This window comes from Canis lupus, chromosome X, assembly GCF_011100685.1.
Source record: "Canis lupus familiaris isolate Mischka breed German Shepherd chromosome X, alternate assembly UU_Cfam_GSD_1.0, whole genome shotgun sequence".
Taxonomy (NCBI): Eukaryota; Metazoa; Chordata; class Mammalia; order Carnivora; family Canidae; genus Canis; species Canis lupus.
Window position 1 is genome coordinate 19,110,043 of NC_049260.1, and position 13,292 is coordinate 19,123,334.

Genomic DNA, 13,292 nt, shown 5'->3' on the forward strand with positions numbered 1-13,292 from the left:
CACAGTTATGGGTCGTTTGTCATAGTCCATATTGTCAGTTGGAAACCCACCCAAAAAAAGTTAGTAGTAGTTACATCAGTGGTGATTAAGTTGGAAAAAGTTACATGCTAAGATTGAGTCATGAATGCTCAGGTGGTAGCAACTGATCCTCCAGAAGCTATTCCACAGAGCAGTTCTTTCCAACATGCATACACATCACCTGGGGTTGCCGGTAAAATGCAGATGCTAATTCAATAGGTCTGAGGTAGGGCCTGAAGCTATGTACTTCTAATGAGTTCCCCTAACTCAGCTGATGGTGCTGATCCTCAGACTACACTTTGGGTAGCAAGCTCCTAAGCATCACTGACACAGGCTTAAGAGGTAGAGAAGATGGATGAAAAATGCAGCATAGGGAATGTAGTCAATAATATTATGACTTCGTATGGTGACAGATGGTAACTACACTGTTCATGGTGAGCACTGCATAATGCATAAATTGTCGAGTCACTAGGTTGTACACCTGAAATATAACGCTTTATGCTAATTATACTCGAATAAAAAATACAAATACTAGAAAAAACATTTAGGTACCAAAAAATAAAATTAAAGAAATTATAATGTACAGTTGATCTTTGAACAACACAGGAGTTAGGGGCACCAACCTCCCACACAGTCAAAAATCTACATGTTGACTGTCCAAAAAATTACCATTATCACACTGTTGTCTGAAAGCTCTAAGTGTAACAGTCAATTAACCCATATTTTGCATGTCATATGTATTATATACTATTTTTTATAATCAAGCTAGGGAAAAGACAAAATCATAAGAGAAAAAACATTTAGGGCAGCCCGGGGGGCTCAGCGGTTTAGTGCCGCCTTCAGCCCAGGGTGTGATCCTGGAGACCTGGAATGGAGTCCCACGTTGGGCTCCCTGCATGGAGCCTGCTTCTCCCTCTGCCTGTGTCTCTGCCTCTCTCTCTCTGTCTCTCATGAATAAATAAATAAAATTTTTAAAAAAGAAAAAACATTTACAGTACTGTATCAAAACAAATCCTCATGTAAGTGGACACATACATTTCAAACCCATGTTTTTCAAGGGTCAACTGCATTTACTCTGAACAAAGTTATGTATGTAGGTGGCACTAGAACCTTTCAGCCATGTTGCATGATCTCACCAGAAAAGTAACCATTCAGCTAAGAAAAAGCCAGAATGGAGTCCCAAGACATAAGGGAGACGGAGACTGGGGTTAAGGAGTCTGAAAACAACAGAGAAATCAACAAAAGGAGGAAATAAAGCAACAGATAAATAGAGACAAAGTTGTTCAATTGAATATTCAACATTTACAAAGCAATAATAAGGTAGCCTGGAATACCTACTGAAGTCAAGCCTGCCTAACACAGACAAATGCCCCACTAGAATGAAGCAATTCCAAGATGCCAGACACACTGGCACAAAACAGGCAAACCCCGAAGTCTTCACAGCAAACAAGCAGGAATCAGTACAGACAAACCAACGACGCCAGAGTGGGCACAGTCACAGAGAACTAGGCAAACAGATCGATTCCCAGATACAGGAAATAAACTTACCCTGGGATCTCCAGCTTCCAGCAGGGGCTAAGCAAGGGAAATCGAAGTACCTACTCCCCCAGGAACTAATACGTCCAGCAAGGAACTCGGCCAAGGACAAAGTATGGGAGCTGGAACACTGAGCACAGGCCCAGACCCACGCATTACACCGAGCCACCTGCCAAGGTACATGGTACTGGACCAACTAAATGCCACTGTGTGACGCAGAATCAGTGAGCATGAGGGAAGCAGCTGTCATTGTGAACATGGGCAGAGTGCCAGGTATGCTGGTAAAGCGGACTCTCGGAGCATAGTCCTGAACCAGCAGATCAGCTTCACCTGGGAGCCTGTTAAGGAACATAAATTCCCAGCCCTACTCCAAACCTACTGAACCAGAAGCTCGGGGTGGATCCTCGCAGTCTGGGTTTTAGCAAGTTCTCGGGTGATCCTGAGCACATGCAGGAAGCTGTGGGAGAGGTCACTGGAAGTTTAAGGGGACAGAAAAGGCCAGGTGTGGCAAAGCAAAGACTCTATAAGTAGCCTTAACAAGGGTGCTTCTAAAGAGCTAGTAAAGACTGGGGCCTGTTGACAGGGGGAAGGAAATCCAGTAAAGAGAATGTCAGAAAATAATAATAAAACACGCTCGGGGATCAACGAAGTTGGGCGATGATATTCAGTGGTAGAGTTGTCAGTGCTGAAGAATTATCCAACCATGTGTGTGGTACTCATGTGTGATATTTTGATTCTGATGAGAGAAATCGTGAGCATCAAGAAGGATCAACTCACAACAGGCGTTCAGAAACTTTCTCCTGTGGTATTTCAAGAGACTCCCCCAGAAGAAGTCCTATTTGGCACAATGCTTGTGAAGGTATCTTCTCAGAGGGAGGAAAAACAAACTTGAGGAAAACAAATGCAGTGGTCTAACGTGATCAGTTTGAGAGAAACATTGAGAAGCAATTTTGTTTTAAATATGAACACTGGTGTAGGACAAAAGACAAAAAAAGTGGAAGTTTTTAATTATACTGATCGAGTCAGCAAACACGTGTTGAACATCTACTCTTGTCAGAAACTGAGGATACAAGACCAAATAGAACATAATCTCTTTCCAAATATTTGCAGTATAGTGATAAGGGGGTAGAGAAGACAAGAAATTAACGGTTGACACAGCTGCACTAGAGGTTCACCCAAGGAGCTGTGGGAGCATAGTATTTCTCCAGAAAGCACCAAAGACCTCTTTTTGAAAGGCGGTAACAGTTTGAGTCTGGAGAACAGCAGACTGAAAGAACATCTTAGCAGAGGGAATGACCCATGGGAAGATGTGGAGGCAGGGAAGGCCTTCTGGGAAGGAAATATCGGAGGCTTAGAATGGCTTGGGGCGGGGGAGAGATGGCATGAGACTAGAGAACTAGCAGGCAGCTCCTGATGACCCTGGGCGCCACCCTGCTAACACTGGTGGGCCACAGAGGACCAGGAACACATCGGTGTGCCCTTCAGAAAGACCACTCTTAGTCCTATGGTGAATGGATGGAAGAGAAGGTCACAAGGACGGCTGGCAGGAGCAGTAAGGAAAAGGTGGCCACAATGCTAGTGACAGGCTAGGACCTCAGAGCTCAGGAATGCAGAAATGATGCCCTTCTAAGGGGTGGTAGCAAAGCCTAGGACATGACAGGACTGAGACACACTTTTGCACCAGGATCGATTGGGGGATGGGCCCGAGTAATTTGTAACCAATACTTAGCAACAAAGTGGTGATCAAGTTCATTATTTTCATAAACTTTCTAGTTTATAATTTAAGGCCATCCCTGTAATGATGTCAGTTTAACGTTTCAACCTGCTTCCTGGAGTAGAGGAAAAACGTCGTGGGGAGCCCACAATAATTGTTGAACATCTTCCCTGAGCAAGGCATCTGAGCACACAGCAGTGACAGGATGGGGAGGCGCACCCTCCTTCTTGGGAGTTTGCCAGATGCCCGCAAGGAGCAACAGGCTATATACCTCACTGCCGGGATCAAGTTCCCCTCCCCTCAGGCCATCTGACCGGTGTTCCAGCACATCACTGAGATAAAGGAAAGGCAGTCAGGCCACAGCCCTCTTCTTTTCCCTCTAACCTCAAGGGGGAAGAACGCTGGCAGACATTGAGGAAGGTCACCTTTGAAAGCTCCCCAAAACAGTACTCTGGCATTAGAGGCTTCTATGTGAGGAGCAACGTATGTAACCTTTCTCTTCTTCTGCTGCTGGATTCCTTCCCCCTTGGGATTTGTATCAAGAGATGGAAACTGTGGGTGACTTTGGCTAGGGAAAGGAGCACCCTTACCTCGAAAGGCCAAGCAGGGCCAGGGAGAGGTTCTCAGGAAAGGATGTCAGCTTGGGACTGGCAGTGCCCCAAATCTCAGGGAAGAGTAGGGGTCAGGGGAGGATAGCAAGTGATTTATCAAGATTCCTGCAAATTCTGGATCAGCTTACCAATTAGGAAAGAAGATGTGATTCTGCTCAACGCTGAGGTCTGGACTATAAAAACAGAGAGAGGGGTGTCTGGGTGGTTCAGTCTGTTGAGTATTCGACTCTTGGTGTCAGCTTGGGTCATGATCTCAGGGTGGTGGGATCCAGCCCCACCTCACTCTCTGCACTTAGTGCAGAGCGTGCTGGAGGTTCTCTCCCTCCCTCTCCCTCTGCCCCTCCCCCTGCTCACACATTCTCAATCTCAAATAAATACATACGTTTAAAAAAAAAAAAAAAACAGAGCACAGGCTCAGGTTCCTCTGATTATGTCTTAGACTCTCAAACACAGTGTATTCACACTCCAACTCTGCTCCCAGAGTGCTAACACCAAATGAGGTCTAGACGACAGACAGTTTAATACTGAGGAATAGAAAGCTTAAATGTTCTAAAGGCCCTGGAGGGATTTACAATAAAATATTAAACAGCATAGCAGATTTTCCTGTGTGGCAGGATTATAGGTAATTTTAAAATCTTCTTCACTCTGATCATCAGAAACTTTCATAATGAATATGATTTCCATTAGTAAAAATAGAAATTAAAATTACTTAAAAATTTCATTATTTATTATTATCATGCTGGACAAAAAAATTCAACATTAAGAAATTGACATCATTCCACATATATATGATATATATGAGCACATAAGAAAAGAGCAGATGCAGAGGGACAAGTCCATGAGAGGAAGTAAAGATTTGAGAATAACTGGTCATCACTGAAAATACTGGCTGTTCTATGGCTCAAAGATATGTAAAACCCAACCAAATGCTACCAAAGGATTATTATCTACAACTGAGAATATACTAGATTGTAAATTTTCATATATATGCCCTGACATGCTAGTATCCCATTTCAATGCACTGAATTGTATATTAGCTTCCTTAGATAGAAGAACTACAGTAGAAAGTCAGCAGCTCAAAGACTTCAAAAAAGATACAATAAAATAATAATAGTCAATACACTCTGGTCCATTCATGCAATGGAATATTACTCAGCAGTAAAAAAGTACAAACTATCAACACATGTAATACTTCAGGCAGACCCAAAGGCATGATGCCTAGTGGAAAAAAAATCACTCTCAAAAGGTTACATACTGTATGCTTTTATCTACATAAAATCCTCAGCATGATAAAACTATTATAGAGGTAGAGAGCAGATGAGTAGTTGCCAAGGCATATAAACGCAAAGAGGCAGCACAAGGGAGTTACTCTGTGATGATGGGACAGTGCTACATCTAGATTGTACTGGTGGTTACACTGAATAAGACTGAACAGAACTACATACACACAGAGACACACACATACACAAATGAGTGCATGTAAAAATGGTGAAAAACAAAGATCTGTAGTCTTGTCAACAGTGTTGTACCAATGTCAATTTCTTGATTTGATATACTCCAGCTGTGTAATACATCACCATTGGGGAAAACCGGAGGAAGGATACACAGGATGCTATGCACTATTTTTGCAACTTTCTGTGAGTCTGTAATTATTTCAAGATACAAAAAATTTAAAACATGTCTAAGTTGGTACATAAACTCTATGCATATATTTTTCTTCTTTTGCAAATGGGAAATTTCTCTTAAGTATTTAATATTAAAGTAATACAGTATAAGGGTGACCACCAGATAAATTTAGTATTATAGTATAAGAAAAGGTCCTTTAAAGAACTGGCACATGAAAGCAAAGATGAAAATAGAAGAGCCTGATACAAAATGCACTGACTATAGAAATGGCCAAATACAAATAAAACTAGCTAAGTTAACCGTATTTTTAAAAAAATATATAGTGTACCAACCCTTCCTATTTCCCAAATTATCTACACGTAAAATCCTTATAGTTGTGGTTTTATTTCTGTATACAAAAGCAAAGTGTGTAATATATATATATATATATATATATCAGTTCAGCTCAGAGAGGGTGGGTAGCAATGAATATATATTTTTTTAAAGAGTACATCTCTTTTTACAACTTAAGCTTGTAAAGAGAACAGAGAATTACAGTGGATGGTAGAGCGGGAGTGGAGGGCTTCACAGTGAAGGCGGAGAGATAAGGAAAGTTGAGAGGACAGAGACCAGGTCCCCTTGGTAGCATGGAGGAAGGAGGGAGCGGAGATGTGCATAGAGGCCTGCTGGAGACCAGATGCTCAGGGTTGTGTCTGTGGCCCGCAATGGGACCCTGAGAGGTTCAGAAAGGCAGTAAGCATTTGGATGGAGAATTTTCACCTTAGCCTGCAAGAGGCAAAGTGGAACTATGAACATCTTATTGAAATACAAATTCTGCTGCAGTCAACCCTATACAGTCTCCATGTGGATCTCACCTTGGCCAGTCTGCCCCGTCCTGGAAGGGGAAGAGTGGGGCCTGGGGCCATGGTAGAAAGGTACATCTAAGAGATTGCTGGGCTCCTCTAGGGAATGTCAGGGGAATCGATCACAAGTCGCTTTTTGGCCCACCATTCCAAAGCATGGCTCTGCATTGACATTGGTTGACAGTAGGTTCTGTTCCTAAACTTTAACCTCCCGTTTCTAAGCACTGTCTGTTTCTAAAAAGCACTGGCAGTAACCACAAGGCGAGTTTAAGTTCATTTTAGTCCTTTGTGAGGTCCCAATTCTTTTAGAATGAATCTTGGCAGGACCCCCTGGTCTTTAGTCTCAACATAATCCAGAAATGAAACAACAGGCACAAGAGGAAGAAAGGGACATTTGAAAGGCAGGATGGACAAAATAATAGCAAGAACATTTATGTAGCACTTACTAGGTGTCCAGTTCGAAGGGCAGTCTTGTGTTACCTTAATCATCACAAAAACCCTGTTAGGCAGGCACTATTATTATCACTATCCCCACCATACACACCAGGAAACTGAGGCACAGGAACATGAAGCAACTTGCCCTAAGACACACAGCTGTACATGGAAAGCTTTGCTTTAAGCCCTGTCTCAATTTGGTGGAAATAGGAAAGTGACAAAGAAATAAGAAACAGGGATTCTCCCCCAAAGGGATGTTGTCTTCGATCAAGTATTTGCCTCTGTTCTAGTGCTGGTATTTCCTACTTAATCCCACATCTTGAATTCATAAGAGCACTTTTCAATAATATGTTTTCTGCTCAGAAAACAACTTCAAAGAAACAAGTGCAATAAACCAAAGATATAGGTCAGAGGCAAGGTAACCAGCATGAAAAGAGATGTAAAACTATTTTCCCACTTTGAGTAATTCAGCTTCAAACAAGCCAAAGTCTCTTGAAATCAGATATCCTGTAGCAGGTCCGATTCCACATTCCAGAAAGAAAACCCAGAAAATAACCCAACTGCCACATATGGCATTATTAGATCCAGTGGAATGGTGTGGTATTGGTCTACAACAGTGGTTCTCAAACTTAGGCGTGGGTCACAATCACCTGGAGAGCTGATAAAGAACACAGAGGCCCAGTTTTGTTCATGTGAAGCAGGGTCTGGGCCTTGGTATTTTACCAGACTCCCAGATGACTCTTCTATCTGCCAAAATTCGAGAGCCACTGTCTACAGGCTTCTGGGTTCTGGTAACTGGTAGAAGAGTCTGGGATGGCAAAGCAGCTCATTTGGCTGATATAAGCTTCACACATCACAGCTATATTCCACCTCTTGGGTGAGTATGTTCAGCACTGCTCTTATCCACCCCATAGAACTGCAGTTTACTTGTCTGCTCCTCCCAATGTAAGCTCAATCTTGCCCAGGCTTATGCCTCCAAAATGGAATCCAATGTCTACACATAATACTTAGCAAAAAATATTTGTGGAATGAAGGAATTGATGGATATCTACCAGTAGTAAAATTATAGAATGGGAGTGTTGAGAATAGTATTCAATTGTCTCTAACTCTATTTTTTTTTTTTTTTATTTATGATAGTCACGCAGAGAGAGAGAGAGAGGCAGAGACACAGGCAGAGGGAGAAGCAGGCTCCATGCACCGGGAGCCCGACGTGGGATTCGATCCCGGGTCTCCAGGATCGCGCCCTGGGCCAAAGGCAGGCGCCAAACCACTGCGCCACCCAGGGATCCCCAATTGTCTCTAACTCTAACTCCAAAGAGCATATCATTCAAATATTGAAAGAGTTCTGCAATGTGTGCAGCCACTCCAGGGGTTACTTCCTTTCAGTACCAAGGAACTGATTGAATGACTAGTTAGCGATGCTGGATTCTGAGCCTGCATTATCTTTTTCAGTAGGGAACCTGGGTACATATTAACCTCCTAGGGTCTCCTAAACTTCGCCCTAAAACATGGATTATTCTATTAGTCAGCCACCACATAAGGGGTATTTGGACAAATCAATTAATGACCTGACCATTTACAAAAACACCAAGTGCTTTTTAGATGCTTATTATATGGCCCTGGTCCTAATAATGCTGCTACAGGAATTTCTGTCATTGAATTATATGTTGTTTAAATGTAAAAGAATGACCTTTAAATCATTAAACAAATGAACTGCTATCAATTGAACAAGAGTAGTTTTTTTTACAACTTGAAATAATCCAACACAAGAAATACATACAAAAATGGCATCACACTCTCTCTGAACATGGCTTCTATTGAATAACAGAGCACTTCCCAGTTCTTATGCTACACGGGCATGGTTGCCCACCTAATAGGCTGTGTCAGGGTGATTTAAGAGTATCGGATCAGAAAAAAAAAGATTAGGGTGCCTGGGTGGCTCAGTAGTTGAGCTCTGCCTTTGGCTCAGGTTGTGATCCTGAGGTCCTGGGATCGAGTCCAGCATCAGGCTCCCCACGGGGAGCCTGCTTCTCCCTCTGCCTATGTCTCTGCCTCTCTCTCTCTCTCTCATGAATAAATAAATAAAATCTTTAAAAAAAATTAAAAACAAGATTGGTACTTGCTTCCAGCTTGGAGAGCAGTGAACCTGCTTTCTTCATCTTTAAAATGGAGAAAATAATTGTATACTCCTTAATGGGTTACCAGAAGAGATCACGTGACAAAAGTGTTGAGCTTAATGCCTGCCACAAAATAAGTGTTCAATAAATGTTGTACTATCATTACTGTCATTCTTCCATGCCACTTAGTGTCTAGGGTTTGGATAGCTTCATCTCTCTGCCTGTTAGCTCCCACCCATCATAACACAACACCATCTAGGTCAGTCCTATCCTAACAGCCTAAACTGTTGGGGAACACTTTCTGTAGATGGTAACACTTGAACTAGATCTTAAAAGATGAGCGAGATAGACCAGAGAGCCCCAGCATTCACACTCATCCATGGTCTAGTCAGCTGCAGTCAAGGAGGGCTGAAGACACATGGAGCAGAACATGGCCACCCAAATGAGTTTTCTTTGAGTGGGGACACTTGGTTCTAAAATGGGGCTATGCAGAATGCCCTGCTGAGCCACCCTGACATTCCTACCAATCTTCAAGCTTGGTTAGCTTTCCACACTTCCTGGGCATATTTGTATGCCTGTGTGTGTAATAAACTAACAGAAAATACTGGTAGCTAATCCCTTTGTGTTTTACACAGACTCAAAGACCTTCTTCGAATCTGTAGCAGCAGGAAACATTTCCATTTTCAATATGGGCCTGCCATCTGTCCAAAACTTGCTTCTAGAGCACTACCTTTCCTCCACGGCCCTTCCCTACCACACAGGGATATTCCCAGCAGTCTCTCACAGTACCATAAGCAATTAGTTGCTATTTGCTAGGTGCCTACTGTGAGCCAGGCACTTTGCATACAATTTCCTTGAAGTACATATAATTATCCCATTTCACAGATGGAGAAATCAAAGGCTCCAAGAGGTTAGGTAACTTGCCCAAGGTCACACGGTTGGTAAAGCTGAGCTGGGGTTTGAACCGGGATCTGTCTGCCACGGTAACAAGTTCCTTTACTCCCCCCAGTGCCTGCAGTGGGGGAGTGAAGGGATATTTTGCTTTGGGGTACGTCTGCAGCATTTTTTGAACCCACCGTGTCGTGCTCGCGTCACTTTGTTTCACCATAGCCACATAAGCAGAAATTGCTTTGGAACCTGCTGTCCCTGGGCTGGGCTTACATCCAGCTCCAAGCTGCACTGTGGGGGGAGCAGTGCTTCTATTAAATTAATATGCTCCAACACGAGTGCATCATTCCAGTCACCTGAGAATAGGAAAAGCCTTATCAAGAACTTGCTATTCATTTCAAGCCACTTTAATCCCCTCTGGTTTGATGCAAATTCATTTCATTAATAATTAACAGTACTTGGCAATGCTTCCCTTCAGTCCCAGTTCTCGGTCAGCATTCCACTTTGCTGAACCTGAGAGAAATAAGGGTCGAACCAAGGGAGAAAAGAAAATAAGAGAGCCAGGATCCAGCATTAACCCACCCACCCAGACCCCCTACAGAAAAGGCAAGCTAACTATTGAAGCAACAAACATTGGCATTATCTGTGAGACAGTTGGATGATCCCTGTAGTTCATCTTCTTAATATTACATCTTTAATGAGCTCATCCATGCTTTGATAGCATGGCTTTAAACCTTCCTTTTGGGTAGATATTATAGATCAGTGGTTCTCAGCCTTGGCCAGGAATCAGAATCACCTCCAGAGCTGAAAAAAAAATCACATAAAACCTAAAGCTTAACATCCACATACCTTGTGACCCAGCAATTCCACTCTGAGGCATATGCCCTCCAGAAATACACTCACATGTGCACTAAAAATGTATTAGGATGCTCAGAAAAGCACACAGTAGCCCCAAACTGGAAGCCACCCAAATGCCCATCAACAATGGAATAGGAAATACATTTTCAAAGGATGGAATAATATACAGCATGTCAATGAATGATATACAACTACACACAACAGTATAGAGGAATCTTGTATACATAAATAATATTGAGGATAAAGGCAGGACACAAAGGAGTAAATACCATATGATTTTTTTTCAGTTTTTTAAAATTTAAATTCGATTTGCCAACATATAATATAACACCCAGTGCTCATCCCATCAAGTGCCCTCCTCAGTGCCCATCACCCAGCTACCCCATCCCTCCATGCACCTCCCCTTCCGCAATCCTTTGTTTCCCAGAGTTAGGAGTCTCTCATGGTTTGTCTGTATGATTTTAACTAAATAAACAGCAAAAACAGGCAAAACTAATCTGCAGTGGTAGAAGTCAGGATAGTGATTAGAGCTGGGGGATTAGTGACTGGAAAGGCCTTCTGGGCTGCTGATTATGTTCTGATTCTTGATCTGGATGCTGGTTACTTGAATATGTTTACTTGTGAAAATTCAATCTATACACTTATGATGTGTATGTGCCTTTCTGTGTATATATCACCCCCAGTGTAAAGTTTAAAATATACACACATGAACCTATTGCCCCCAGCTGCATAGCCTCTACCCCCTCCACACATATGTAAATACCCCCTTACTTCCTCTGGGGAGCCAAATTTGACAAACTCAAGGCCCTCCCACACCCTTTTCTGAAGCTTCTCCAATAATTTGACATAACCAGCATCATCTCAATGTCCTTAGCTTTTGTTGGCCTTCCACCATTTGCAGTAAACTTTGGTGGGAAAACTAATTCCATTACCAGCTGCATAGTATTAAAATGTGGGAACTGAAAAAAATCAAATCAATTCACTGAGCAAAGTATCAACTGAGAATACCATAGAGGTGCTCATCTTCAACTTTCCAAAAAGGAGCCATGGAGGAACTTGAGGGTTTTTGCTACTGGGGCCCTAGTTAACCTCACATAGCCTGTCCTTCCTAGGAACAGTCGCAAAACAGAAACAGCGTAACACTTATGCAAGGCATTGCTGTAAATGACTTATATAAATTGACTCAGGTATGCATCATAATATTATTTGAGGTAGGAATCACTGTCTCCATGTTACAAATGAGGAAACAGAGAGGTTAAACAACTTATACATGGCCGTGCAGCTAGTAAGGTCAAGAACCCTGATTTGAATTCTCATAGTTTGGCTTTAAAATCACTGCTCTTACCTATTTCACTATATTCCTGTATATGTTATGTTTTTTAGTATCTTCTTCCCATTTTAAATGGACTATATTTAATGCATTTGTAGTAAGTGGCAAGCTATGTCCACTTGAATACTGGCATCTCTGCCAAAAATGACCCGTGAAATGGCTGAAATGAATAATACAGGTTTCCAACTCACACCTGCCAGAACGACTAAAATTAACAACACAAGAAACAACAGGTAGTGGTGGCAAGGATGCAGAGAAAGGGGAACCCTCATCCACGGTTCCTGGGAATGCAAACTGGTGTAATCATTCTGGAGAACAGTATGGAGGTTCCTCAAAAAGTTAAAGATAGAACTACCTATGTGCCAGCAATTGGCACTACTAGGTATTTACCCAAGGACATAAAATACAGACTCAGAGGAGTACAAACTCCTGGATGTTTATAGCAGCATTATCAACAATAGCCAAACTATGGAGACAGCCCAAATGTCCATCAACTGACGAATGGATAAAGATGTGGGGTGTGTGTGTGTGTGTGTGTGTGTGTGTGTGTGTGTGTATTACTCAGCCATTAAAAAGAATGAAATCCTGTTAAGCAACATACGTCAATCAGAGAAAGACAAATACTATATGATTTCACTCCTATATGGTATTTAAGAAACAAAACAGATGAATGTATGGGAAGGCAGGGGAACAAAAAGAAGAGAGAGGGAAACAAATCACAAGAGACTCTTAACAACACAGAACAAACAGAGGGTTGATGGAGGGATGTGGGTGGGGGATGGGATACACGGATGAGGGTATTAAGGAGGGCACTTGTGATGAGCACTGAGTAGTGTATGTAAGTGATGAATTACTACTGAATTCTACTCCTGAAACCAATATTGCACCGTATGTTAACTAACTAGAATTTAAATTTAAATTTAAAAATAACCATAGTCACATTTCTCCAAAAAATAATATAGGTTTCACATAAATTTTTTCCAGCTTTATTGAGATATTACTGATATATAATGTATTTAGTTTAAGGTGTACAGCATGATGATTTGATACACATATATATTATAAAATGTTTACCACAAGAAGGTTAGTTAGCACCTCTACCCCCTCCCATAATTAACATTTAGCTGTAGTGATAACATGTAAGATCTCTTAATAATTTCCAAGTATATACACACGCAGTATTGTTAATTATAATCACCATATACTATACATTAGATTCTTCGAACTTACTCATCTTATAGCTAGAAGTCTGTAATCTTTGACCAATATCTCCCCATTTCCTTATCCCTCAAATTCCTGGTAACCACTACCACTCTA

General features: G+C 41.9%; 1 long non-coding RNA gene across 1 annotated transcript in view; it reads right to left on the reverse strand.

Annotated features, from left to right (window-relative positions):
• Window positions 1–10,463: 10,463 nt before the first annotated feature.
• The window catches only part of LOC119868176, a 42,302-nt gene continuing 39,473 nt past the window's right edge, over window positions 10,464–13,292 (reverse strand). Inside the window, exon 4 of the long non-coding RNA XR_005385923.1 lies at window positions 10,464–10,591. This is a non-coding gene — a long non-coding RNA (uncharacterized LOC119868176). The remainder of the gene's footprint in view (window positions 10,592–13,292) is intronic.